The 27,195-nt window shown below is 42.7% G+C and overlaps 1 long non-coding RNA gene across 2 annotated transcripts in view; it reads right to left on the bottom strand.

Moving 5' to 3' along the window:
- The window catches only part of LOC111774366 (uncharacterized), a 42,455-nt gene that overhangs the window by 2,631 nt on the left and 12,629 nt on the right, over positions 1-27,195 (bottom strand). Inside the window, exons 2-4 of one of the 2 annotated variants that reach the window (XR_002809348.2) lie at positions 4,167-4,241; positions 1,634-1,812; positions 154-312 (exon numbers count right to left, since the gene is read on the bottom strand). This is a non-coding gene — a long non-coding RNA (uncharacterized lncRNA). The remainder of the gene's footprint in view (positions 1-153; positions 313-1,633; positions 1,813-4,166; positions 4,242-27,195) is intronic. The other variant, XR_002809347.2, reaches the window with a different exon arrangement.

Raw genomic sequence — 27,195 nt, 5'->3', positions numbered from 1 at the left:
ATCCATACACACAGAAAGACATACATGGTCTAGTTTGAGTCCCAAGCCTCGAGTCCTCCAGACATCTGCCTCCCTTCCAATATCTCATTGGTCCCAACAACTGCCAGAACACCCACCTGTTCCTTCTTGTATAGCAGCACATGGCCACATTACCTGTCTGGACCATGAGCTCCAGGCACTGGATTCCATCTTCCCACGTGGTACTTCGTGCCCCCTCTCACCTGAGGTGGGGCTTATCACCAGGACCTGCTCCCCCCTGGTATGCTTGTCTGCTCACCAGGGTCTGATCCATTTCATTATCTTCTGCACCTCCTTTAGATAGAGCGGTAGGCATGGATAAGAAGAGGTGAGTGTTAGAAACGAACAAAGGAAGAACCTACTGCGACTTAGAGATAAGCTGAAAAAGGAAATGAAAGGGAACAAGCCAGAGATGGTTCATTCATTCATTCAACAAATACCATGTAGCTCTCTGTGTACCAGGTTCAAGGTTAGATCCTGGCTATTTAGTAATTAAAAAAAAAAAGCATACACATACATACCTTTATTGAGTTTATAGACTAGTTGCAGAGATGGGTATAAAAATAAATAAACAAATAAAAATTAGGACCGCCTTGGATCTTCAATTTAGAGAAGATAGTATCCAGATTGTAATGAGGGAAGAGAGTGCTGAAAGGGGTGTAGTTGGAAAGGTGGCGGTGGCCAGATGGAGTGAACCATTCCCAGAGACCAGACAAGGATTTCAGTGCTAAGTATAATGGGAGGCAATACAGTTAATTTCTGCGTTAACAGCAACCCAACCTGTTCTCTGTCCCTGAATCCTTCAGGCCTCTTGGTTGTCTTGTCTCTAAATCCTGCCTTCACCATGAATCACCCCGGGTGTAGCACTCAGCATGTTTTTTCATCTTCTCTCCCCTCTTTCTCCCCTGTGACCTTAGTGAGCAATGTAGACTCGAATGAGGATCCCCCAAAATGAAGGAAGGAGTCCTCACACCCCACATCTCCGCTGTCCAATCTAGCCAGCAGCTTTGTCTTCTGTTTATTTGTCTCTTTGGTTTGGTTTAGTTTGGTTGTTTTCTTTCTCTCGCTGTCCCACCAGTACTCAGTTCCTGAATCCTTTCACCTTAAATTTCCCTTTGAGGATCTCAATTTCCTATCTCTTCTATTAAGTAGCTCTGCCACATTCCTATTCTCACGTTGGCAAACTGACTCCATTACTCTGTTCTGAAAACAAAGGGTCCTCAGGTTAACCAGCTCCACCCTACTTAGAGCACACTGTAGTGACCACCTTTTTTTACTTTAAAATGCCTTGAGTCTCACTTCTCTACCCAACCCCCACTCACGTTCCACACCTCCCTCCAAAACCCTCCTCCCGCCACACACCTTATTGCCTTCTTTCTTCCAGACAAATGCAGCTCTCTTCCCATGAAGAACTCCCGCAATAAACATGTCTCCATTTTATGATGTTATTTATACATGTACTCAGAACAAACCACTTCTGTATTTTAAAGCTATCAAGAGTTTCCTGTTTCTTAAGTAGTGAAGGAGAACTCACCTGTGATAGACTGATGAACGCTCCCCCCACCGTCCACCTCCCACATCCTAATCCCCAGCACCTGTGAGAATGTTCCCTTACATGGCAAAGCAAATTGGCAGATGTGCTCAAGAACCTTGAGATGGGAGATCGTCCTGGATCATCTGGGTGGGAGGCGGGAGAGTGAGCTTCAGAGGAGGGAGAGATTCAAGTGGCCATTGCTGGCTTTGACGATGGCAGGAGACATAAGCCAAGGAATGAACGCTGGTGGCCTGTAGAAGCTGGAAAAGGCAAGAAAATAGATTCTGTCCTAAAGCGTCCAAAAGGAAGGCAGCCCTGCCGACACCTTAATTTTAGCCCAGTGAGACCCCTTTCAGACTTCTGATTTCTAGAACTGTAGAAAATCAATTTATGTTGTTTGAAGCCACCATGTTTGTGGCAATGTGTTAGAGCAGCCATGAGCCACGAACACGTCATTTTTAGGGCAAGACTAATATTTTTGGGGGAGGGGGAAACACTTCAAGGCAGCAGTTTGGTTTGACAACGATAAAGCCTTTTCTACTATTTCTGAATGTAGACACACGGAGGAGTTAAACCACTCTATGGTTAGTAATGGCTGTCTCTATGGGGGAAGGGACATTGATGAGGACAGGGAGGACTCTGGAAGTGAGGCAAGTCCAGGCTTTCCCACTCACCTCCTGGTGGGCCCCAAAGGATGTTGGAGGCCTGAATTTGGACAGAGAGGATGACTCCTGTCTGCTAACATGGGATCATAGCGAGCTAGGCCCTCAACAGTTGGCAGCAGGAAGCCAGGGAGAGGGCTGACCCCTGGCAGGAGCTATGTCTTATGATGGCTAGGGGTGGAGATGCCCAGGACTCTGTTAAGATTTGTTTTTTATATATTAAAGTTGTTTCCACCAAACCTTCGTTTTGTTGAAATTTATGACTTGAGCTTAGCAGTGTCCTAGAGAAAGAGGAAAGGACTTGAGACCAGACAGAAAAGAGAGAATCTGGAGAACCTAGAAAAACGTTATAAGGTGGCAAGGATGACCCAGAGGCCAGAGGTGATAAACAGTGGACCCATGTCTGGCTCACACAATGTTGGAGAAATCTCAAAAATACTTCTTGAGAAAAACCCCATGGAAGACCAGAATTCCTGCAATCACCAAGGAGGGAATCTTGGCAATTTTGGTTTGATATTTAAAGAAAGGGGGACTCTGTAGGGCAGAGAGCTTGGGGAAACCCGGGAGATATAGATATGTGTGTACAAAGTCTTGTCTTTAAAAACAAGCACGGGTGAGCAGAATTTTCATTTGGATATCTCTGTATCGCATGTAAATGTATTAAGGTAGCTCCTAGGCCAGACATGCATTTATTTATTCATTCGCTCAGCACGTTGACTTCATATTATAAGAGAATTAAAGCAGATGTGATAGAGGATCCCAGGTTTCATTGCTTCAACCCTTATCCCCTTTCCTCTTTTTACCACCTGCCTCTTTTTTCTGCTCCCTCCCTCCTTCCCTGACCCTTGACTAGCAGACAAGCTGCAAAGTTTTAAAAAACCAGCTCTTGAGAAAACTGTTCTGGGGTTGCAAACGATCCTGAACAAGAGGCACGGTTCCGAACGCAGGTTTCACAGCAGTTAGTGACAGAAATGACTCCTGAGCCGAACCACAGGGACGTGTAGCCCTCTGCTCTTCACCCCATAAAATGACAATCCTGCTTGGGCTCGGAGACACCTGGTTGTCAGGTCCACTGAATAAAGCCTTTAGCCTCTATTGAGCCGCTTGAACTGTTTTTTCCCTGACCATATCTCATGTGAGTTAGATACGGCGTTATGCGCTTTATGTATACTGTCTCATTTAACCTTCACAAATAACCCTAAAGTAGAAAGACTATCCCAGTTTACAGATGTCAAGCCCGAGATTTAGGTAGATTGGATAAGCTGACTAACGTCAGCACATGCTACAACCGTGATTCAAACCCCCATCTACCTGACTCCAATCACAGGTGCAGACAGAGTTGTGGAAACTAGGCGACAGTGGACAATGGTGTCAGAGAGCTGAGAGAGAAGGGCGAAAGGGAGCAGTGGCTGCCTCTGATGTACCAGGTTCTATGCTATCTGCTTTCCACACTCCATCTCATTTAATCCTTGCAAGCCAGTGGAGTGGGCACTGTGATGTCCGGTTTACAAACGAAGGCATGGAGGTTCAAGAGGGTAAGTCACTTGTCTGAGTTCACACAACCAGACAGGGCTCCTGGCTCCTTCCCCACCACTTCCTGGGGACGATGCACCAACAACTGCCCTTCCCACACATACTTTCAGTGACTCCTGCTCAACTTGTGGGCAGCTTCCTCTCTGCTCCCAAACTCACAAATTCTCAAAGGAAATGCTTCCTAAATCTTATACCCTGCCCTCCCCTCAAGCTACTTCCTTACATCTGTTCTAGAAAAAATAAGTTTATATTTACCGTCTTTACTTCCTCACCTCCTGTCAACTCATTGCAATCTGATTTCTGCCCCCGCCACTCCTCTGAAACGGATCTAAGACCATGTATTAATCAAGGTTCTCTGGGGCAACAAAATCAATAGGATGTAGATAGAGAGAAAGAAATTTATGTAAGAATTGACTCACGTGACTATGGAGGCTGAGGAGTCCCAAAATCTTCCAGGAAAGCCAATCCTGCAGTTCCTGTCTGAATCCAAAGGCCTGAGGACCAGGGGAGCCAATGGTGAGAGTCCCAGTTGGAGGGCCAAAAACTGAGGGCTCAGCTTAACAACGACAAGGCAGAGAGTGAACTCTTCCTTCCTCCTCCTGTTCATTCTATTCAGGCCCTCACCGGATTGGGTGATGCCCCCCTACACTGGGGAGGGCAATATGCTTTTCTCAGTCTACCAATTCGAGTGCTAATCTCATCCAAAAACACCCTCACAGATACATCCAGAATAACGTTTAACCCAATATCTGGGTACCCTATGGCCCCGTTAACCCATAAAATTAACCACATAGTGGGGCTGGCCCCGTGGCCAAGCGGTTAAGTTCGCGCGCTCCGCTGCAGGCAGCCCAGTGTTTCGTTGGTTCGAATCCTGGGCACGGACATGGCACTGCTCATCAAACCACACTGAGGCAGCGTCCCGCATGGTACAACTAGAAGGACCCACAACGAAGAATATACAACTATGTACCAGGGAACTTTGGGGAGAAAAAGGAAAAAAATAAAATCTTTAAAAAAAAAAATTAACCACATAGGCCACACAGACCTAATGGTCAAATCCAATGGTTGCTTCTTAGGCTCCATCCTTGCAGAGCCTTATATGGATTTGCCAGTGTTTATGTAGAGATGGACACAGGCTACGCTGATGGTGGCAGGGGAGAGGGCCTGAGCCGACCTGCTCAGCCTTCCGTCTTTCTCCTCCCCCGCTGCAGTCCGCCCTGAAGCACCTCAGAGAGGCCCTGGCGTTCTGAGGGGCAGGGACTGAGGGCCACTCTGGGGAGAAAAGAGCTCAGGACTTGACGATAGTCTGACAAAGGTTAGATCCTTGACAGCCCCAAATCTACCCCTGTACCTATGAGGAGTAAAGGAAGCCAACAGCTGGATCGATCCAGGGTGGGGCTCTGGCTGGAAGGGAAGGTGGGTAGTTCAAGGGAGTCAACTGATGGACAAGGAAAAAGAGACTTGAGGGGCTGACACCACCATGTTACCAGGCACGGGGGTAAGCAAAACCTTTAGGCAGAATGAACAAAGCACATTAGGATTTATCCTTGACTCCAAACCCTTAAAAGAAAGCCCTTACATCAGAGTAACTCGCGTCCCTTTCAGGCTGTGAGCTCTTTGATGGCAGAGACCAGGTCACAGACTCTTCTGTGTCCCCACCAAACCCAGCCTTGAGGTGGACTCTTAGGGGGAGTTCCATAAACGTTGACGGGTGGCATGAAATTGAGATCCACCCACATGGCACGTGAATTTTCCATCCTCAGCAAAATCACCCTCAGTCTGAGCCCACAGCTCTCCATGGGTCCAGGGAGCAGCTAGTGCTAATATTTCTATGTTTGTATTAGCCATTTCCAGCCAGTTGTCATGGATATCTAGAAGGTAAGCAAGGTACCAACATGAAGTGAAATTCAACTTTGAAAAATCTGACACTACTTTAGGAAAGTTGGCTTGTTTGTTGAATAGTTGTTAAACCATTAAAGTTTTTCACAGCAGATACTCCGTTTTGCTGTCAGAAGAATGACTAAACGAGAAGAACTTGTGCTTGGTGTGGGACTTCAGAAAAGACGGCCATGTCATTTTCTTTTCTTTACCTTTTACATATCTCAGCACCTGTCAACTTAACTCATACAAATTCAGAGTGAGGCAGTTTCTCTCCATTTTACAAATTTTATGACAATGCTATCTATTTTCTGTCAAATTAGTACAATGCCCCTTTTTACTAGCCTTTTGTTATGTAGATCTATAGATAATTTTAATTCTATTGTCCTTGTCTTTATTAAACGGATACCCTCTACTGGATTAAATTGGGTCATAAAAATTGTATCACATTATTTTATGTAGCATAAATATAATGTCGTGTGTTCAGTGTACTGTCAAGTCTTGGTGGTAATGAATAACCGACTTTCATTGCCCGCTGAGAATGCTGTCTCCCTCCCACTCTACAGCTGTGGCTGATACTAGGCTATTTTCAATATACACCATCTCTGCTTTCCCCCAAGAAGCACCTGGTGAGACAATCACCTATTCTATTCCAACCTAATTGTATCATCTCCCCACTGAGAGAAAGAAAGAACAAAGAATATAAATCCACAGCAGTCTCCCTCTTTGTTCATGACTCAGATTCCCTTGTGAGCCTTTTCCTAGACAATAAAAAATTGAATGCTTTAGATTTTGAGAAAATCTGTGACCTCTTGGTGAGTGACCTGGCTGATGGGACTGACTTCCTCAATCTTCAGTGGCCTGTGGTCCCTCCTGAGATCAGTGTCCTACTCAGCCAGGGACAACTGCCCATTCATTAGCCAGGGTCCTCGTGGCCTCAAAGGATTGGGGCCCAACCATAATGAGACAGCACCCCCAGAGGACAAGTTGGGAATGGCAGAAGCCAGGAAATTGAGTGATTCCCATCCTGGAAGGCTCCGGAGAGACAAACTGCTCAGGTGAGGCGGGAAATCTCCAGTGCTCAGCGGGGCTGGAGTCTTTTGACTGGAAAGCAGCTTCCTAGAAAGAAGGGGAAAAAGCATCCCCATTTTCACCCATAAGCTGGGACATAGTGGGAAGAGAGGGGAGATAGAGCACTCCACTTTCTAAAATAAAAATGGACGTTTGATGGTCACCATGACTTTCCTTATCCATTTCACTAGGGGTCAGGGACTCTGGACCCAAGACTAGGACTGTAAAGACTGCCAAGCTCCTATTTCTGTCACTCTCTGAGTCCCTGTAGAGACCTACGGTGAAATCCTTAAAACACAAAAGGTGTAGGTGGCTTATCTTCGAGAGCAGGGGGGAAGAAGGGAATTGGATAGACTGCAGCCCACTGCGCATCTGAGACTAGGGGAGAAGACCAGGTGGAGGGAGTGATGGAAGACCCCTAGGAGAGAAAGCAGGCCAAGTCAGCGGAGTTTGCACCAGGGAAAGGAAAAGGAGAGAGTCGGGAGCTGGCCAGGCCTGGGACAGCATCCTGGGACAGAGCAGCAGAAGGGCCCTGCCAAGAGCTCCTGATGGCTCATGCATGCTAGTGGGCTCCTAATCAGGGAGGGGGACCAGCTAGGGCCAAAGAGTCCCGGGTTGAAATCTCTGCCACTGTAGGCTATATAAAAGTGGACCAGCCTTCATGTCCCCATGCCGTTGTAAAATGGGCACGATAGTAATTTTGGCCTCTTAAAGTTATAGTGATTCTTTTCTTCCGTTTTTCTCCCTGCCTCGTTATCAAAATTTCTCAGAAATTTTTAGTTCTCAAAACACTTGGATAAAAAACAAAAACAAAAAACCATTTGGACCCCCTAGATATGGAGAGTCAGCTTGGTCCTGTCTTCTCTCTGAACAGCCTATTCCAAGAGCCACAGTGACATGCTGCCCAGCTTGGACCTCCAACAGGGAGGCGTCCTTTGGGGCTCGTAGTTCATGCTGTTAATTTCCAATTCCTCTGTTTCATTAAGGGCAACGAACTGTGCCATCCCATTTGTCTTTAGACTGGATACAGTGGCATCTGGATTCTGAAGTTGCAATCGATTCCTCGAGATGCCCCGTCTGACTTAGAAGGGACTATTTAAATGGTGCTAAGAAAGAAGGCAGCTCCCAGGCAGAGGGCTGCTCCCAGACACAGCTGTCAGTGCCCTGAAAAAGTGCAGGGGTCCGGCAGGATGGGAAAACGAGCTGCTGGGCAAACAAAGCAGAAAGTTTGAGCTGCCTTCGCCCAGGCAGGAGGTCCAAGTGTGTGCGTGCGAGGTGGAGGGTGGACGTGCACAGAGATGCCTGGCAATTCCTCTCCAATGCACTAGCTTAGTTCACACCCTCCATCTCCACCTGGACTTTAGCAACAGTCTCCTGTAAAGAAATGAAAGTACAATGCAGAAACTCCCAGTTTGAGAAGAGGTTAGGGGGAGACTCTGGCAAGTAGACATGGCCAAAGGGCCCCCCAAAGCCTCTCATCTCCCTGTTGAGCACTCCCCCCTGCTTTTCCTGCCCCTGCCGCCATACAGACCCTGAAAGTTGGGGGGAGGGTATAGCACAGCTCCCAGTCTATGATTCTGGCCCTACCCTTAGCCCCATTTAGCACAGCTGAGAAAGATGGAAATTCCGAGGAAACGTCACTAAACCCAGAGAGAGAACAACAAAGAAATAGTTCCCCCAAATAGAAGTAACATGATTTCCAGAGTTTTTAAGGCTACAGAAATGAGCTCCTAGTCCCACAGGAATAGAAATAGCCAAGTTTCCAGAGTCCGTGTTTCCATAAAGGCAGCAGGAAATTCCTGGCTCCAGAGAGCTGGCAGGCCTCATCAGGGATGGCCACATTGCTTCCCACCCAACTCCCAGTCTGGTTCCTTCTACGGGCACCATTTTGTTTTCTCGCCTATAAATTGGGCTCCTAGTATACCTTGTGTTCTCTCCAGTTTCCTCTCCAGGTGGGACCAAAAGAGGCCAAGTGTTCATCACTCTCCCTGAGCCCACTGCAACGCTTCTCTCAGCCCTACTTTCCTGTCTACAAGACATACTTCTTCTTCAGGTCATTGACAAATTTAGTATTGACTAGAGTATGTCACAGGGGAAAAAAAGAAATTCTAGCAACATGGAGAGAAAAACTGTGGGTCAAGCTAATCAAGAAGGGCCTAGCATGGACAATAGACTCTTTCATATCTCAAATATCTATGGTCCATGTCTTATCTTTATGCAGATGTGAACCATGCTTGGTTCTCTGAGCAACGGGGTGGGAGTGGTAAGAGTCGATGGGGATGGGAAGCCCTTATTCATAGAGGCCAGAAGAATAAGTCAGTTTATGCTTGGACAATTTTTCCTTGGCCAATTCAGTCACTTTTTTTTTTCCTGTGAGGAAGATTAGCCCTGAGCTAACATCTGCCCCCAATCCTCCTCTTTTTGCTGAGGAAGACTGGCCCTGAGCTAACATCTGTGCCCATCTTCCTCTACTTTATATGTGGGATGCCTGCCACAGCATGGCTTGACGAGTGGTGCCATGTCCACAACCGGGATCCAAACCGGCAAAACCCAGGCCACTGAAGCAGAACGTGAAAACCTAACTGCTGCACCACCAGGCCGGCCCCTCAATCACTTCTTTACAATGCTTTCCCTGACCTTTCCTCCTTGGCAATTACCAAATATGGCTGCCATAAATGCTTTCCCTCCATGTACATGCATAGCACTTCACTCAAGAAATGAGATCTGTGTCTCCTCCCCTTGAATCTGGTCTGGACTTGTAACCTATTTCACAATAGAATGTGGTGAAAGTGACATTCTAACACTTCCAAATCCAGGCTTTAAGAGAAATAGCAGCTTCTGCATCCTCCCTCTTAGAGGCTATCTGCTGAAAGAAGGCTGACTATCTTCAAAAAGCCACGCTATGAAGAAATCCAGGAAAGCCAGGTGGAGATCCCACATGGAAGGTGAGAGATGCCTGGCCAGCAGTGAGCTCTTCTAGTCATCCCAGATGAATAAACAGACATGCAAGTGAAGAACCATCATGGACTTTCTGCCCCAGGAGGCAACACATAAAGCAGGATAGTTTCCCAGCTACTCCAAGCTCAGATTACAGACTCATGAAAAATCATAAATCATTGTTGTTTTAAGCCACTAAATTTTGGGATGAATTGTTACATAGCACTAGAAAACTGAAACACCACCCTATGCCACAGTAAATTATCATTACCTCTCTGCTATCTAGGTATTTTTGTACACACTTTTGTAATTTTTGGTTTGCTAATAAACCTAGTCTTCCTTTCAATTCCTTAAGACAAGGACAGTGTCTTAAGCATCTTTGGTTCCCAAAAATAGTAGGTGCTCACTAATTAGTTTTGGATGGCTGGCCAGATGGATGGATGATGAATGAGAGATGCATGAGAGGTGATGGATATCGAAGTCCTTTTTCCTCAAGGGGCTGAAAGGAATGGTTTAGCTTAAGGGAACAATACCTTCACTCAACCCCTTTCTCTGACATTTGAAGAAAAGTGAAAGAATTTAACACAGAGACCCAGAGAATTTGGAACCTGAGGGTGGACAAAGGAACTCCTTCAGCTTCCATCTCATCAGTGAGGAAGGTCCTACAGTCATTTACTGAGGACAATGATAGGACAGCTTGAAGATAGGGACTTGATAGAGAAAGGGCCTGGGACAGGCACTCCAAGGAATGTGTTAGAATGAATACGAAGAAAAAAACCTATTTTGGAACATCAGTCTTAAGCAAAGTTTGTTGAAAGACGCTTTTAAGAAGGAAGATCACTGTCTTATCCAGAAGAAATAAATAGATCCAAATAAAAAAATTAAAGCCCTTCACCCACTAGATAGAGATGGTTGAGATTCAGATTTTAGATAAATCAGTAGGTTTCCAGAAAGGTCAAACTGAAATGCTAAATGAAGTGAACTCACGATTAAATTTACAAAAATAATTGTACAATATTTTTAAAGTAAGGAGACTCAACATGTTTGGCAAATTTTGTAGATGAGGTGAGGCGTGCACCATCTGTGTAGCAAAAATTGTTGCCAAATGCTTTCACATATCCCAGTGTTTATATGTGTCATGAGGTCAAAAGGGGAAGATGGGAGGGGCTAGAGATTTTTAAAAATAAATCTTTGCAAATTACTTTGAAAATTAAAACCAACAAATGAATTCTAATCACTGCTTATTAGAATTATCCTAGATTTTTCAAAAAACAAATTTATATGCAATAGATATTAAATTTTAATCACCACAATTTTCTTAACATGTTCTTAAAATTATATTAAATCTGACTCTACCTCCACTAGCCAGCTCCTGCCCCCCACTTTCCCCTAGGGCCTTACATAGTCCAGATCATTCAGAAAGGGACAATACTGATCATAGCCAATATACCCTTTGGCAACATCCACATGGTCCCTTGGAGGTGGGAAGTTCCATGGATTGTGTGCCTGATTTAAAACAGAGTGTATTAATGGAAAATTTGAGATTTAGTAAGGCCAGCAGATCAGGGCACAATTGTCATTGAAAAGATAGTTTGTTACTCATAGTTTCCAAGAACAAGGAGCATGCCATGCCATACCTGCAGGGGCCACAGAGGGAGGCAACTAGGTTGGTCAGGAGGCAGAGGGAGATGGCGGAACTGAGTATAGGAGCCTTTTATTATAGTTTCTTCGGGAGGGAACAGGGGAGACATGGTAAGGAGGCTTATGATTGCCTAGTTTGAAGAATTTCAGTAAGCTCTGAAATTATAGAGGTTGTCCATAGTTGTCTAGGACCTGGCCCTATGGTGATTAGGGCAGGTGGATAGTGATCCAAAGTGTGACAGCCCAATAAAGGAGGTGGTTAGGGTGTGGGCCCTGCATTGGTTGGTTTGTACTTGAAAAGCACTCTCGTGGGTGAATTGTTGACTGTCTCTAGGAATTGGCTAACCATGGGAGGAGCAGTCCCTCCAAAGTGAGAACAAGGCCCCAGATGTCCCTGCATCAGAATAAAGCAAATAAGAGACATGATTAGTACAGTGCCAGGGTTGGGCCCATGGATCTTCCTGGAGTCGGGGAGCCCCACTGGAGAAGGTCCAGTCTCCCTAGGAGCTATCATTTCCCCTTCTCTCTTGGAAACCCTATCACCTCCCAAAAAACCCATATCCTTCCCAGCTTTAGGGAATTTTATCCTCTTCCAGATCAGCTACTTCAACTAATACTCTCCTGCATCAATTAGAACGCTTTCAGCTACAGTAAATTTTAAAAACTTAACCCAAATTGGCTTCAAAAATGTGAGAAAATTATTGATTTACTTACTGGTAAGAAAGTCTTCATGTATGAAGAGATCTAGCACCACATGTGGTGGTCTTAAAATATGTCTAGAATTTCTTTGATGCTTCTCTTTTCGAAAAGTGAAGCCTAATTCCATTGAGTGAGGGCTGGACTTACTGGCTTGCTTGTAATGAATAGAACGTGGCAGAAGTTATAGTGCGTGACTTTTGAGACTAGAACATAAAAGGCGTTGAAGTTTCCTTCCTGCTCTCTCTCAGGTCTCTTACTCTTGGGGAAGTCAGCTACCTTGTGGTGAGGACACTTAGGTAGCCTCATAGAGAGGGTCGTACTCGCAACCATCACAAGCCTGCCATCTATGTGAAAGGGCCATCTTAGAATCCTCTCCTCCAGCCCCAGACAAGCCTTCAGATGAGTGCAGCCCCATTTGACATCTTGACTGCAACTTCGCGAAAGACCCTGAGTACAAGAACCACCCAGCTTAGCCATTCCCAAATTCATCATCCAAAGAGACTGAATGAAATAATAACTGGTGTTTTAAACTACTTAGTTTCAGGATAATTTGTCAACACAGCAATAGATAATTAATATGCCTCATTTCTGCTATCTTCTTCTGTTATCCCCTCCTCTTCATGGCAGCCTAATCCTTAAGCTTACTTTTCTCATGGGGGCAAAATGGCTGTGTCAGTTCCAGGTTCCACAAACACACACCACACTGTCCAAGAGGAGAGGCTGTATGGATATCTTAGAACCCTCAGCAAATGTCTTAAGCTTCTGACAAACTGGGCCACCCCTGAACCAAGTCCTGAGGTTAGGGGAAAGTCATGTGCTGACTGATGAATCCTTGACTGACTTAAACAGTGACAAGGAGAATGAACTTTACCCAAACAAGCTGCCTGCTACATACACCTCCCTGGGAGGCCCTTTTCAGAAACTCTAAGCCTTTGAAGACACAAGCAATGAAAGGGGGTTGCCTTCACCCAACAGATACTTTGCATGGCAAAGCTCCCCCTCAGACAGAAGGAAACAAAAGCCTCACTCTCTTTATTGTCATGGAGTAGAGATGTGGAAGGAAAAATATAATGGCAACAAAATACCAATTACTCTCAATAAATTACTTTCTACATATTTTCTTGGGTCTCTAATAACTCTCAAAGTTATATCTCGATCTCACACTGCCTTCTCAAACTGCAGAGTCATATCCAGCTGCCTCTTGACATTTCTACTTTGGTGTGTAACAAACATCTCAAATTAAACACAGCCAAGCTGAGATCCTGATTCTCCTCACAAACATGCTCACGCTCTGTATCCCATCCCTGGAAATCAGGCTAAGCCCTGCCTCCAGAATTTGTCTAGAGCCTCGCCACTTCCTGTTATTTCTGGGTCACTATCACCTCTCACCTCTAGTGCTACCTCTTAGCCTCTTGCTCCCTAAAAGTCTATTTTCAACACAGTAGCCAGGAAATCCTCCTATGCTCAAAACTAATGTTCAAAATCCTGCACTGCTTCCCTGTTTTGCTCAGAGTAAAAGCCTAAATCCTCAGAACAACCTACAAGGCCTTACACAACTCTCTGAGACCCCGGACTCCCACTTCCCTCAGCTCCTTTTTTACTCTGTTCTAGATACACTGGCCTCCTTTACCCTCAAACATGCCAGGAAACTTCCCACCTCAGGGCCTTTGCACTGGCTGTTGCTTCTGCCTGAGAGAGTCTTCTCCTAACCACTCCCCTTGGTAATGCCCTTACGTTTTTCAAGTCCTGGCTCAAATCTCACCTTCTCAACAAGGCCTACCTACACCACCCTGTTTAACAGTGGGACCTGCACAGCCCCATCCTGCCCAACCAGATCCCCCAGGCCCTATCATATTTTCTTTTTTTCTGACATTCGTCATTTTCTGTACAAGCTACTTGTTAATTCCACGTATTGTTTACCATCATCCTTTGTGCCATGTACATTCCACGAGAACAGGGATCTTTGTGCATCTTTTCACTGGTGTATCCCAAGCATCTAGAAAGTCCTGAGGATTTGGAGCCTCAGAGTGGGTGCTCAGTAAAGATTTCTTGAGTGAATGAATGGCTGGCTGAGGCGCACACCAATCCCATGACATGGAGACTCTTTTCACCCACATTTGTGGAGTGGCTCAGGAACTTGCTGGAGATCACGTGACACGAGGGTGAGAAGCTCAGATTAAAACCTAGCCACGTCCTTCCCCACAGGAGATCTCTATAATTAGACCCCTCCTCTTCCCTCAGCCATAACTTGGAACATACTTACAGGGACCTTGTTTTTTCAATTAGAGTAGATTTCATTAAGTTAAAGAAAATGTAAAAATTATGAAAATGGCCTGAGGCTAGGAATGCTATCGGTGAAAGGAAGCTCTTAACTTATGTAATTTGACATCTGGGAAATAAATTTAGTGATCACTTTTTTCTCGAAATATGTAACAGTGTCCTAAGAAAACATCTTCCTCCTGATGGCTTCCACCTTCACCTAGGCTTACTGGATCTGTGAACAACAACAACAAAATTAGGAAACTGACTAAACCCTGTATATGTATATTTTGAAATATTTGTGCTTTATGTTTCTGACCTTGCTCCTTCATTGAATAATCAATGGACAAAAAGTGCTTCTGTTGTATCAGCAGAGGCCCAGGAACTTACATCGCTCTGAGAAGTAACATTTCCCACTAGAGAAAGACCCATGAGTCTGGAATTTGATAGCAGTAAAAAGTACCCAGGGTCAGGGCCCTCCTCCCTACCCATCCACCCCCATCAGCCATTTATTTCCTCCTTCTGTGACTGCTTGACACTGAGTATGCCTTATGCATGTGCTTCACCACTGGGGATGGTCTGTAAATGAAAGATTGATGAAACGTGGACCTACACAAATTTATCCAAGGTGAGTGGAGTTTACATTTGCATCTAGCGTGGACCTTAAAAAATCAGCAACTTGATTTCTGGTATTATAATTCAAATAAGGTGAGGTGGCCCAGCCATGAACTCCAGTGTACTCTAATAACTCCCATAACAGAGCATTTGACTCGCTTTGGAATTACAGCCTCTTTCCTTGGCTCTATCTCCCTCTAGCCAATAAGGTCCTCGGGAGTAAGACCTTACAGGACTCATTTAACAATGTGACCATAACACTTGTGCCCAACACATAGTAGGTTCCATAATTTATTTAATGCTTGATGGACTGGATAAAAGAAAGAAAGAATTAATTAATAATGCGATAGAGGAACATTTATAAATAATGTGTATAGAAGAAGAAATTGATTAGTAAGACTGCACCAGGCTTGAATCAGCTGTTTTCATAAGAGAGACTCTGAATGCTGGTCACCAGAGAAACATCCTATGGCATATAACTGGTGGCCACTGATGTTAGTAAACTGATGACAAAATCGTGGCAGGAATGCTGCTAAGGAAGCTATGGGGGTTTCAGTTCAATGAGCCTGAACATTCTATTCATTGAAAAGGGCCAAAATGGAATAGGCTGCTTTTGGGGTGGTAAATGCTGTGTCATTTCAAAGTAGAATGCCATTTTCTGAAGGGCCTCTGCATCAGGTAGGGAATTAGACTAAAAATGCTGTAAGGTCCCTTTAATGTGTCACTTTAATGAGTGTGGCCTTAGAGGGTCTACGCTTTAACTGGGAGGTAGAATATGGATTCTTCTGGAAGCTGTTGCAGAGCTGTGCACCTGGAGCAAGGCTGGAACAAGAAGCTGAGAGCCACTGGACGGCTCTCCCAGGGCAGTCACTCATGTCCGAGGCAGTTGCTCCTGGTTGCCCTTGCAAGGAGAGACCTAGGCAATGCCAGGTGACCCCACAGAGTGGCCAGTGAAGAAAAGTGAAATAACTAATTTAAAAAATTTTTTGGTATTTGGCTGCCAGTACCCCAACTTTGCCCCAGGCTGGTATGACTTAGAGGAAATACCTGGTACACTGGCCCCCATCCCAAGTGCTGGCTCTTACATCAGATTGATGTTGAGGAGTAACGTCAGCATGATGGTAGAATGAGCTCTCCCCTTTAGACTCCCATCTAAGATACAATGAAAAAGACACTCATAAACCAACAGGGGACAGTCATACAACCCAACAGACATCTGAGAAAACCATGCAGCCATATGTCTGAAGGTGGAGGTGCTGGACCCTCTGGGAGGCAGTGGAAGGAGATAAGAGGATCTCCTCTCTCCCCTCTACTGGCAGCGACCTGGGGTGCTGGACCACATGCAGCTCTGAGAAGAGAGGGAGGAGGTGCAGTCCTCTGCGGGAATACCTTCACTCTCTAAGTGGCCTCCCAGCCCATGGGAAAGATCCACATTGAGGAGGCTAAGCAATCATGGAGGCGTATTTACCAAGCAGAGCAGCCCAATAGCAAATTCACCTGAGATCACACACATGAAAGAAAGTGCCTCTCCCCCTGCCTGGTGGACCAGCTCAGCAGGTGAGCCAGAGCAAGGGACCCCCACCAGAGTGCCTGCACACAGCATTTGTAAAACAGAGGTGGCCAGTGGGCAAATGCGGACAGACTCTGTAAGTATAGCTTCCAAAGGACAGGCACAGCTGCCAGAGATCATGGCGGGTTCAGAATACTCAGAATACACAGGTCCTGCCCCCTTCCCAGTGGCAGCAGGTGGAATCTGCTACCAGATACTACCACTATGCTCTGCTTTGGTGGCCCAGGGTTCTCAGGTTTAGATCCCAGGTGTGGACCTACACACTGCTCATCAATGTGGTGGCGACCCACATACAAAATAGAATATCGGCACAGATGTTAGCTCAGCAACAATCTTCCTCAAGCAAAAAGAGGAAGATTAGCAACAGATGTTAGCTCAGCGCCAATCTTCCCCACACAAAACAACCCAAAAAACCAAGACCCAACAATATGCTGGCTCCAGGAAATACATCTCAGCTCCAAAGACAAACACAGGCTCAGAGTGAAGGGATGGAAGGTGAAACTCCAAGCTAACAGCAAACAAAAGAAAGCAGATGTTGCTGTATATACATCAGACAAAGTAGACTTCAAGATAAAAAAAGGCAATGAGAGATAAAGGGGGGCAGTATATAGCGACAAAAGTGGCACTCCTCCAAGAGGACGTAACACTTATAAATATATATGCAGCTAACACAGGAGCACCAAAGTATTTAAAGCAACTATTAACAGACCTAAAAGGAGATATTAACAACAACATAATAATAGTAGGGGACCTTAACACCCCACTTACATCAATGGGTAGATCATCCAGAAAGGAAGTCAACAAGGAAATGGTGGAATTAAATGAAAAACTAGACCAGATGGACTTAATAGATATATATAGAACACTCCATCCAAAAACAGCAGAAGACACATTCTTCTCAAGTGCACATGGCATATTCTCAAAGATAGACCATATGTTGGGACAAGGCAGGCCTCAACAAATTTAAGAAGATTGAAATCATGTCAAGCATTGTTTCCAAACATACTGCTATGAAACTCAAATTAACTACAAGAAAAAAGCTGGAATATGGGGCCAGCCTGATGGCATAGTGGTTAAATTCACGTGTTCCACTTCAGCAGCCTGGGGTTTGCTGGTTCAGATGCCAGGCATGGACCTACACACTGTTCATCAAGCCATGCTGTGGCGGCATCCCACATACAACATAGAGGAAGATTGGCACAGATGTTAGCTCAGAGCCGATCTTCCTCACCAAAAAAAACAGAAAGAAAGAAAAGGAAAAACCTGGGATAGTGACAAATATGTGGAGACTAAACAACATGCTACTGAACAACCAATGGATCACTGAAGAAATTAAAGGAGAAATAAAAAAATATCTGGAGACAAATGAAAATGAAGAGACACCATTCCAACTCACATGGGATGCAGCAAAAGCAGTCCTAAAATGATAAAAACTCTCAATAAAATGGGTATAGAAGGAAAGTACCTCAACATAACAAAGGCCATATATGACAAACCCACAGCCAACATCATACTCAATGGTGAAAAACTGAAAGCCATCCCTCTGAGAACAGGAACAAGGCAAGGGTGCCCACTCTCGCCACTCTTACTCAACACATTACTGGGGGGTTTGGCCAGAGAAATTAGGCAAAAAAAAAAGAAAGAAAGAAAAGGAGTCCAAAGAAGCAATGAATAAATGAAACTCTCACTGATTGCAGACCACATGATTTTATATATAGAAAACCCTAAGGAATCCACCAGAAGACTATTAGAAATAATCAATAACTACAGCAAATTTGCAGGGTACAAAATCAACGTACAAAAATCAGTTCATTTCTATACTCTAATAACGAACTAACAGAAAGAGAACTCAAGAATACAATCCCATTTACAATCACAAGAAAAAGGATAAAACATCTAGAATAAATTTAACCAAGGAGGTGAAATACCTATATAATGAAAACTATAAGACATTATTGAAAGAAATCGATGATGACATAAAGAAATGGAAAGATATTCCATGCACATGGATTGGAAGAATAAACATAGTTAAAACGTCCATACTACCTAAAGCAATCTGCAGATTCCATGCAACCCCAATCCAAATTGCAAGGACATTCTTCACAGAAATAGAACAAAGAATCCTAAAATTCATATAAGGCAATGAAAGACCCTGAATAGCCAAAGCAATCCTGAGAAAAAAAGAAGAAAGCTAGAGGCATCACAATCCCTGACTTCAAAATATGCTACAAAGCTATAGTAATCAAAACAGCATGGTACTGGCACAAAAACAGACACCCAGATCAATGGAACAGAATTGAAATCCCAGAAATAAAACCACACATGTACAGACAGCTAATCCTTGACAAAAGAGCTAAAGACATACAATGGAGAAAGGAAATTCTCTTCAACAAATGGTGTTGGGAAAACTGGACAGTCACAGGCAAAAGAATGAAAGTAGACCATTATCTTTCACCACACACAAAAATTAACTCAAAATGATTAAAGACTGGAAGGTAAGATGTGAAACCATAAAACTCCTAGAAGAAAATATAGGCAGTACACACCTTGACATCAGTCTTAGAAGGATCTTTTCAAATACGATGACTACTCGGGCAAAGGAAACAAAAGAAAAAATAAACAAATGGGACTTCATTAGACTAAAGAGCTTCTGCAATGCAAAGGAAACCAAGAACAAAAGGAAAAGACAACCCATCAACTGGGAAAAAATATTTGTAAATCATATATCTGACAAAGGGTTAATCTCCAAAATATATAAAGAACACACATAACTCGACAACAAAGAAACAAACAACCCAATCAAAAAACAAGCAGAGGATATGAACAGACATTTTTCCAAAGAAGATATACAGATGGAAAATAGGCACAAGAAAAGATGTTCAACATCGCTAATTATCAGGGAAATGCAAATCAAAACTACACTGAGATACCACCTCACATCCATTAGAATGGCTGCAATCACCAGGACAAAAAATAACAAATGTTGGAGAGGATGTGGAGAAAAGGGAACCTTCATACACTGCTGGTGGGAATGCAAACTGGTGCAGCCACTATGGAAAACAGAATGGAGATTTCTCAAAAAATTAAAAATAGAAATACCATACAAACCAGTTGTCCCACTACTGGGTATCTATCCAAAGAACTTGAAAGCAACAATGCAAACAGACTTACACATCCCTATGTTCGTTGCAGCATTATTCACAATAGCCAAGACGTGGAGCCAACACAAGTGCCCATCGACTGATGACTGGGTAAAGAAGATGTGGTGTATATATACAATGGAACACTACTCAGCCATAAAAAAGACAAAATCGTCCCATTTGCAACAACATGGATGGACCTTGAGGGTATGATGTTAAGCAAAATAAGCCAGACGGAGAAGGACATATGCAAACCTGAATATGTTAAAAGAAAATTTTCCACAGACGATTTACTGATCTAGTTGGCTTTTCTTCAGTGATTCATGAATTGGGCAGCACCTAATCCAACAGATAGAAAGGATTCTGAAGAGCTGTGCAAGTGAAAAGATTTTTGTAGGCCAAAGTGAGCAGGAGCAAGGAAGTTATACTGGCATTTGCTGGTGACTTTCCTTCTGTGGAGCAAAGGGAAGTCTTGAAGCCGGGTCAGGTAGCTTACGCTGAGCAGGCAAGCACTGACTGGTTGGCCTAGGCCTTCCTTATTAAAGTTTTGGTTTGCTGACATGGAACTTAGCATGAATGACTCCATTTTGGGCCTAATCTAGTTACTTTAACAATTATGCAATACTTCCGGGGGCCCATGAAAATATCTTAATTTATTTTAAAGTTAGAAGAAAAAAATGAATATGATAATAATAGATTCAGCCTAGGTTGCAATCATCTTGATATATGCAGTTACTATATATATCTATTTTAATGGAGGAAGGGGCCCACATAGGCAAAATTGCCTAGGGCCTACAAAAGTCATAATGTGGCCCTTGTGGCTTTAAATGCCATCTAGATATGTGTCATACTGTGATTTATATTAAAAAACATATATATTTGGTCTTTGTCCAGTTTCTGGCACAGAGCTCCTAAAGCCCTTGGAATTTCCTACATGACGAGAGCTATAAAGGTGTCATTCGTTATGTTAACAAAGCCGCTTTTCGAAAACATCTGAGGAAGAGGGGCTGGTTGCCAGGGGAACCAACCAAGTGATTAGAGGGTTGGAACTTTTCAGTTCTACCCTCTCAACCTCCAGGAAGAAGAGTGGCCATAGAGGTTGAATTGATTGCCAGTGGCCCAAAATTTAATCAATCATGGCCATGTAATGAAGCCTCCATAACAACCCCTGTGTTTGAAGGCTTCCAGGTCGTGAACCAGAACACATTCCCGTGCCAGGGTCCAAGCGCCACAGGGACAGAAGCTCCTGCGTTCGGGACCTTACCTTATTTATCTCTTCATCTGGCTGTTCATTTGTATCCTTTAATATGGTTTGTAATAAACCAGTAATCTAGTCAGTAAACTGATTTCCTGAGTTCTGTGAGCCGCTTCAGCTAATCAATCAAACCCAAGGAGGGGTTGAGGGGACCTCTGATTTACAGCCAGTGGGTCAGAAGCACAGGTAACAACCTGGACCTGTGATTGTGTTATGAACGGTTAATAATGGATTGTCCACTCACCTTTGTGTTTTTCCACAAGGCCAGAATTTATTAGGGTAAATTCAAAGGATCTCCTCACAAATGACTGAGGTCCAGGAATAACAACCTGGCATCTCTTAATAAAGACTCAATGAAACATCACACATTGAATCACACAAGTATCACAAGAACGTATCAATTAACACCAAATACAGCACTCAATATGCAAGGAGTTACCAACCAGAGTCCACAAAGTCCTTGGTATGATCCAATGAGTCAGAACAGGACATCAGTCCAGCTGAAGGGGACAGGGAGCGGCACAGAAATCAGCAAGGTAATGAACAGTGTGTCCTCCTCTCTCAGGTATGGCTCGCTGGCCTTGGTGTGCCATCATCCCTTCCTTTCATGCTGCTTCCAAATCTTATCCAGGTCTGCAGTCACACCATCTGGTTATCTCTGCGTGTCTCTGTGGTTTTGGGCATTGCCAGTTATGCCCATAACTCCATTTTCCTGTGCCAAGTCCTTAGCATGAGTTCTTCCATTTTGTATGCTCTTTACAGATTGGCATCTGAAGTGGGAGGGGGTCAGTCTTGTGGGACTGAGCCCTTAAACTGTGGAATCGGACGCTATCTCCAGGTAGTGTCAGAACTGAGTTAAATTTGTGGGACACCCGGACAGTGTTTGTGGAGAATCAAGTTAATCGCTTGGTGGTGTGGAAAAACCATACACAGGAATATGGACAGCACACTGCTCACAAATGTATTTCTCCAACTTGAACCTCTACCCTGAACTCTAAATTTGTATAACTGTCTCTCCTTATCACTATGGACATCCAATTGTTTTCTCAATCTTATAACACACAGAAATCAACCTGTTGATCGGGGTGAATCTAGATTTTGGGGAACTGAAGCTCATACAATTTGGGAGTCCCTCTTTTTTTTAAAAAAAAAAAGTGCAGTAAGAAGTACGCATAAGGTAAATATTTATTTAGAATATTAAAGGATAAACTGAAGCGTATTAAAAATTTTGAGTTAATTTCAGCAAAAATCAATTCAAATCAGGCCACGCCAAACTGGGAGTGATTAGAAGCATTCTGCTGTCAGGAGCTAGAGGAGAGACATGGAGAAGGGGCCGGCAGCAAAGGAAAGAAATGATTTGATTGGCTCTAGCTTAAAGCCTAGTTGGCTGTTTCTGATTGGTTGTCAAGTTTTCGATTTTGTAAACTTGAGGCATTAGATATCGGTTTGCTATGCAGGCCACCACCTCATTAGAACCATCTCAGTATAACTGCCTCCTTGTTTAATTAATTTAACAAAAATGAGAAAAAAATCACAACTGGATCCAAATTTTAAAAAGGCAACAAAAGCCAGGAACATCACAAAATCCAGAAACGTAATATAATACTTTGATTAATTAACTACTTGACTGCTTTTTCCTACCATTTTTTGGGTACAAACCCATTGACCAACTCTTCATTTTCTACACCAAAAATAAAAAGACAATTGAGTCTTTCCTCCGGCATGGCTGGTGAAAAGTAGATTTTTAATATTGATATTTCAGAAAAGTTTCTTTCAGTTTCACAACTTGTTGTTGGTAATGTCATGTAAATTTTTAGAATTGCTTTCAAATTTGGGGAAACTTCCCTCAAGTTTCTTTCATGTATGAACTGTAAGATTTCAGAACATTTCAAGCTTTTCTGTTCTATGATTGAACCTAAATACTTTTTGAATTGGTAACACTCTTTAGGCCAGTTTTTGTTGGCATCTTGTTGTGTTAGTATATTTTGAGTTTTATATTACCTTCATTAATGTCAATATTTTTGCTAAATTAGCAATATGTTTAATCACTTCTCTTCATTAATTGGATTATCAAAGTTAACTGAATTATCAAGTTTATAACTTCCATTTTAAATTTCTCTCTTTCTCTTCATGAATTACTGCTTTAGGTACAATCTGAAAAATCTGTTACAATTCACTTCTCAGTATCAAAATAATTTCTATTGATTTCATTGTTCATTTTTATTGTCTCTGTTTCATATTCCATTGATTTTTATCCAAATCTTCTCTCAGTTCTTTAAAAAATACATTTAAAGATGACAAATGGTATCCTTCAAAAACATTCAAAACAGTATTCTATAATTTCTCCCTCATTTTAAACATTCCAAAACATCTTTCCAAATTTCAGTTACAGTAGTATATTCATGCATTGCTAATACATATTTTCATCAAAAAAGAAATATTGTGTAATTATAGTTGTATCTACTCTATCGTCGAATATAGTCCTGAAAGGAGAGAACCACTATTTTGACTTGGCCTCAGTGAAAACCGAATCCTCTGCTTACAATTGTATGTATCTGATGTAGAATTTTCCATAGGCTAGCTCTGGTGCCATATGTTCCTGCTCTTGATCCTCACGTCTATTCCCAATAAAGCCATCAAAGTGATCCTCTTAAAAAGCAAGTTAGATCTTGTCAATCTTTTGCTCAGAATCAAAAACCAATGGCTTATGAGGCCCTGCACGGTCTGGATCAGTTACCTCTCTGACCTCACCTCCTACCATTCTCCTCTTTTCACTTTGCTGCAGCTACACTGAGCTCTTTGCTTTTTCTTGAATTCTCCCAGGATTCTCTGCCTCGGGGCCATTGCACGTGTTATTCTCTTTGCCTAAAACGCTTTTCTGCCAGATATAGCACATGCCTCACTCCCTCACCTCCTTCAGATCTTTACTCAAATATCACCTCAGTGAGCCCTTCCTTGATCACTCTATTTAAAATTACCCCCAACACTTCTATTACTTTTCTTTATTTTCCTCTAGCTCTTATCATCCAAAGTACTATATATTCCTAAGGTCTACATAGGTGTTCAATAAAAATTCGTTGATTGCATGAATGAAAGTCCAAAAGTCAGGGCCTTTTCCTTTTTTTTTTTTTTTTGGTTTAAATACAAGTTAAATGGAACCACTCTGAAATATCATTGCCTATTCTAGGAAAACATGTTTTGTCAAGTATTTGTGCCTTCCTTTTCTCAGTCAACAACTCAACAAGTATTCAGTGTGTACTGCCTGCCTAACACTGTGCTGGGTAATGAGTATGCATTGGTGAGAGAAGGAAACATGGTCTCCACCTCCAGAAGCTCATGGCTTCTCAAAAGAGAGAGAGGCTTTGAAGACAAGCTGATTGGAGTCTTGGCGCATCACTACCTGAACATGGATTTACTTAAGGTTGGGCAAACCAGACTCCTGGAAATTTACTTGTGGCATATTCTACAGATGCATTAGTCCCAAACACACAATTAAATAAGACAGCAACATCATATGTAATGAATTTCCAGCCAGGCATGGAAGATAATTAAAAGAAAAGTTTAAGAAACAGTAAATGTCTTCCTAAGTTTCCTTTTAGTCTCACGTGCTTTGTAGCTGTCATTGTTGAGATTTGATGACCTGGATTCTTAAAGAAAGCAGGCCAGTGGGGCTGGCACTTTGGGTTTTGGGATAGTTTTCAAGCAGTAAGATTTAGAATCTTTATCTAAACTTAAATATTGAGAGAACATGCACATCAACTCCTCAACTCAGGCTGCCGCCGATTTTCAATAGCCTTTCTCACCCTGATCTCAGCTGGCTATGATATTTTTTGGATATGTGCTTCCTATCTGCTTTAATACAGAGTATTTCGCAAGTTTTAATCATTCCAACTCGAGCGCAGGTAAAGGTGGGGATGGCGGAAGGGAAAGAGATTCTTTCTGTGCAGAAATTTGAGATTAGTAGCTATTCAAACCAAAATCGTCTATATTTCCTCCAAACTCCATAAAAACACAACACAGAGGAAAGGCACATCACAGTGTCCAGCACATTGCGGGGTCTCAAAAACGTAGTATTGAATAAATTAACATTTTTGAAACTGTGTTCAGGAGACATTGGAGGCAGGGCCACATCCATCCAGGTTAGTAGACAGAATTGAGAACAATATGTAGTTTCTACTAAACTTAATTATACTTGCTTTGGTTTGGCTTGTTTGATTATAACTGTAACCCAGATGGCCTCAAACCCACTAACCTTCTAGACTCACTCTTTTCTTTCTTTTTTTAAAAAAATGTTTGTGTTACCATTCACAATCGCAACAAAAAGAATAAGATATCTTGGGGTGAATTTAACTAAGGAAGTGAAAGACCTATACAACGAAAACTACAAGACTTTCCTGAAAGAAATTGATGACAACATAAAGAAATGGAAAGACATTCCATGTACATGGATTGGAAGAATAAACATAGTTAAAATGTCCATACTACCTAAAGCAATCTACAGATTCAACGCAATCCCAATCAGAATCCCAATGACATTCTTTACAGAAATAGAACAAAGGATCCTAAAATTCCTATGGGACAACAAAAGACCCCGAATTGCTAAAGCAATCCTGAGAAAAAAGAACAAAGCTGGAAGCATCACAATCCCTGACTTCAAAGCATACTCCAAAGCTACAGTGATCAAAACAGCATGGTACTGGTACAAAAACAGGTGCACAGATCAATGGAACAGAATTGGAAGCCTAGAAATAAAACCACACATCTATGGACAGCTAATCTTCGACAAAGGAGCTGAGGGCCTACAATGGAGAAAAGAAAGTCTTTTCAACAAATGGTGCTGGGAAAACTGGAAAGCCACTTATAAAAGAATGAAAAGTGACCATTCTTTTTCACCACCCACAAAAATAAACTCAAAATGGATCAAAGACCAAAAGATAAGACCCGAAACCATAAGGCTTCTGGAAGAAAATATAGGCAGTACACTCTTTGACATCAGTATTAAAAGGATCTTTGCAGACACCATGTCTTCTCAGACAAGGGAAACAATAGAAAGAATAAACAAATGGGACTTCATCAGACTAAAGAGCTTCTTCAAGGCAAGAGAAAACGGGATTGAAACAAAAAAACAACCCACAATTGCGAAAAAATATTTGCAAGTCATATATCTGACAAAGGGTTAATCTCCATAATACGAAGAATTCACACAACTCAACAACAAAAAATCAAACAACCCAATCAAAAAATGGGCAGGAGACATGAACAGACATTCCTCCAAAGAAGATATACGGATGGCCAATAGGCACATGAAAAGATGTTTATCATCGCTGATCATCAGGGAAACACAAATCAAAACTACACTAAGATATCACCTTACACCTGTCAGAATGGCAAAAATAACCAAAACAAAAAGTAATAAATGTTGGAGAGGCTGTGGAGAAAAAGGAACCCTCATACACTGCTGGTGGGAATGCAAACTGGTGCAGCCACTATGGAAAACAGTACAGAGATTTCTCAAAAAAATTAAAAATAGAACTACCATATGACCCAGCCATCCCACTACTGGGTATCTATCCAAAGAACTTGAAATCAGCAATTCCCAAAGTCCCATGCACCCCTATGTTCATTGCAGCATTATTTACAATAGCCAAGATGTGGAAGCAACCTAAGTCCTCATCAACTGATGATTGGATAAAGAGGAAATGGTATATATAGACAATGGAATACTACTCAGCCATAAAAAAGAATACAGTCGTCCCATTCACAACAACATGGTTGGACCTTGAGGGAATTATGTTAAGTGAAATAAGCCAGATAGAGAAAGACAATCTCTGTATCACTCCACTCACATGTGGAAGTTAAACATATAGACAAAGAGAACAGATTAGTGGTTACCAGGGGAAAGGCGGGGTGGGGGGAGGGCACAAAGGGTGAAGGGTTGCACCTACAACACGACTGACAAACAATAACGTACAACTGAAATTTCACAATGTTGTAAACTATCATAAACTCAATAAATTTTTTTTAAATGTGTGTACATGTACATGTGAGAAATAAAACACAAATACAGAAAAGTAAACAAAATAAAGGTATATGACCCAGTGATTTATCACAAAGTAAACACTTTGTAACCAGCAAACAGATCCAGAAATAGAAAACGCCAACACCCAGGAGCCCCTCTCATGCCCCTCCCCCACTGCAACCCTTTCCCTTCCTCCAAGGGTAACCACCATCCTGACTTTCACGGAAATTATTTTCTTGAACTTCTTTTTAGTCTAACCATCTACGTATGTATCCCCAAATAGTAAAATATAGCTAGGCTTTTTTTTTTTTAACTTTTAATGAATGGATTAATACAGTCTGTATTCTTCCATGTCTAGCTTCTT

Source organism: Equus caballus, chromosome 7 (genome assembly GCF_041296265.1).
Source record: "Equus caballus isolate H_3958 breed thoroughbred chromosome 7, TB-T2T, whole genome shotgun sequence".
Classification (NCBI taxonomy): Eukaryota; Metazoa; Chordata; class Mammalia; order Perissodactyla; family Equidae; genus Equus; species Equus caballus.
Note: the sequence above shows the minus strand (reverse complement) of the source record. Positions and strands in the feature narration are given on the sequence as shown.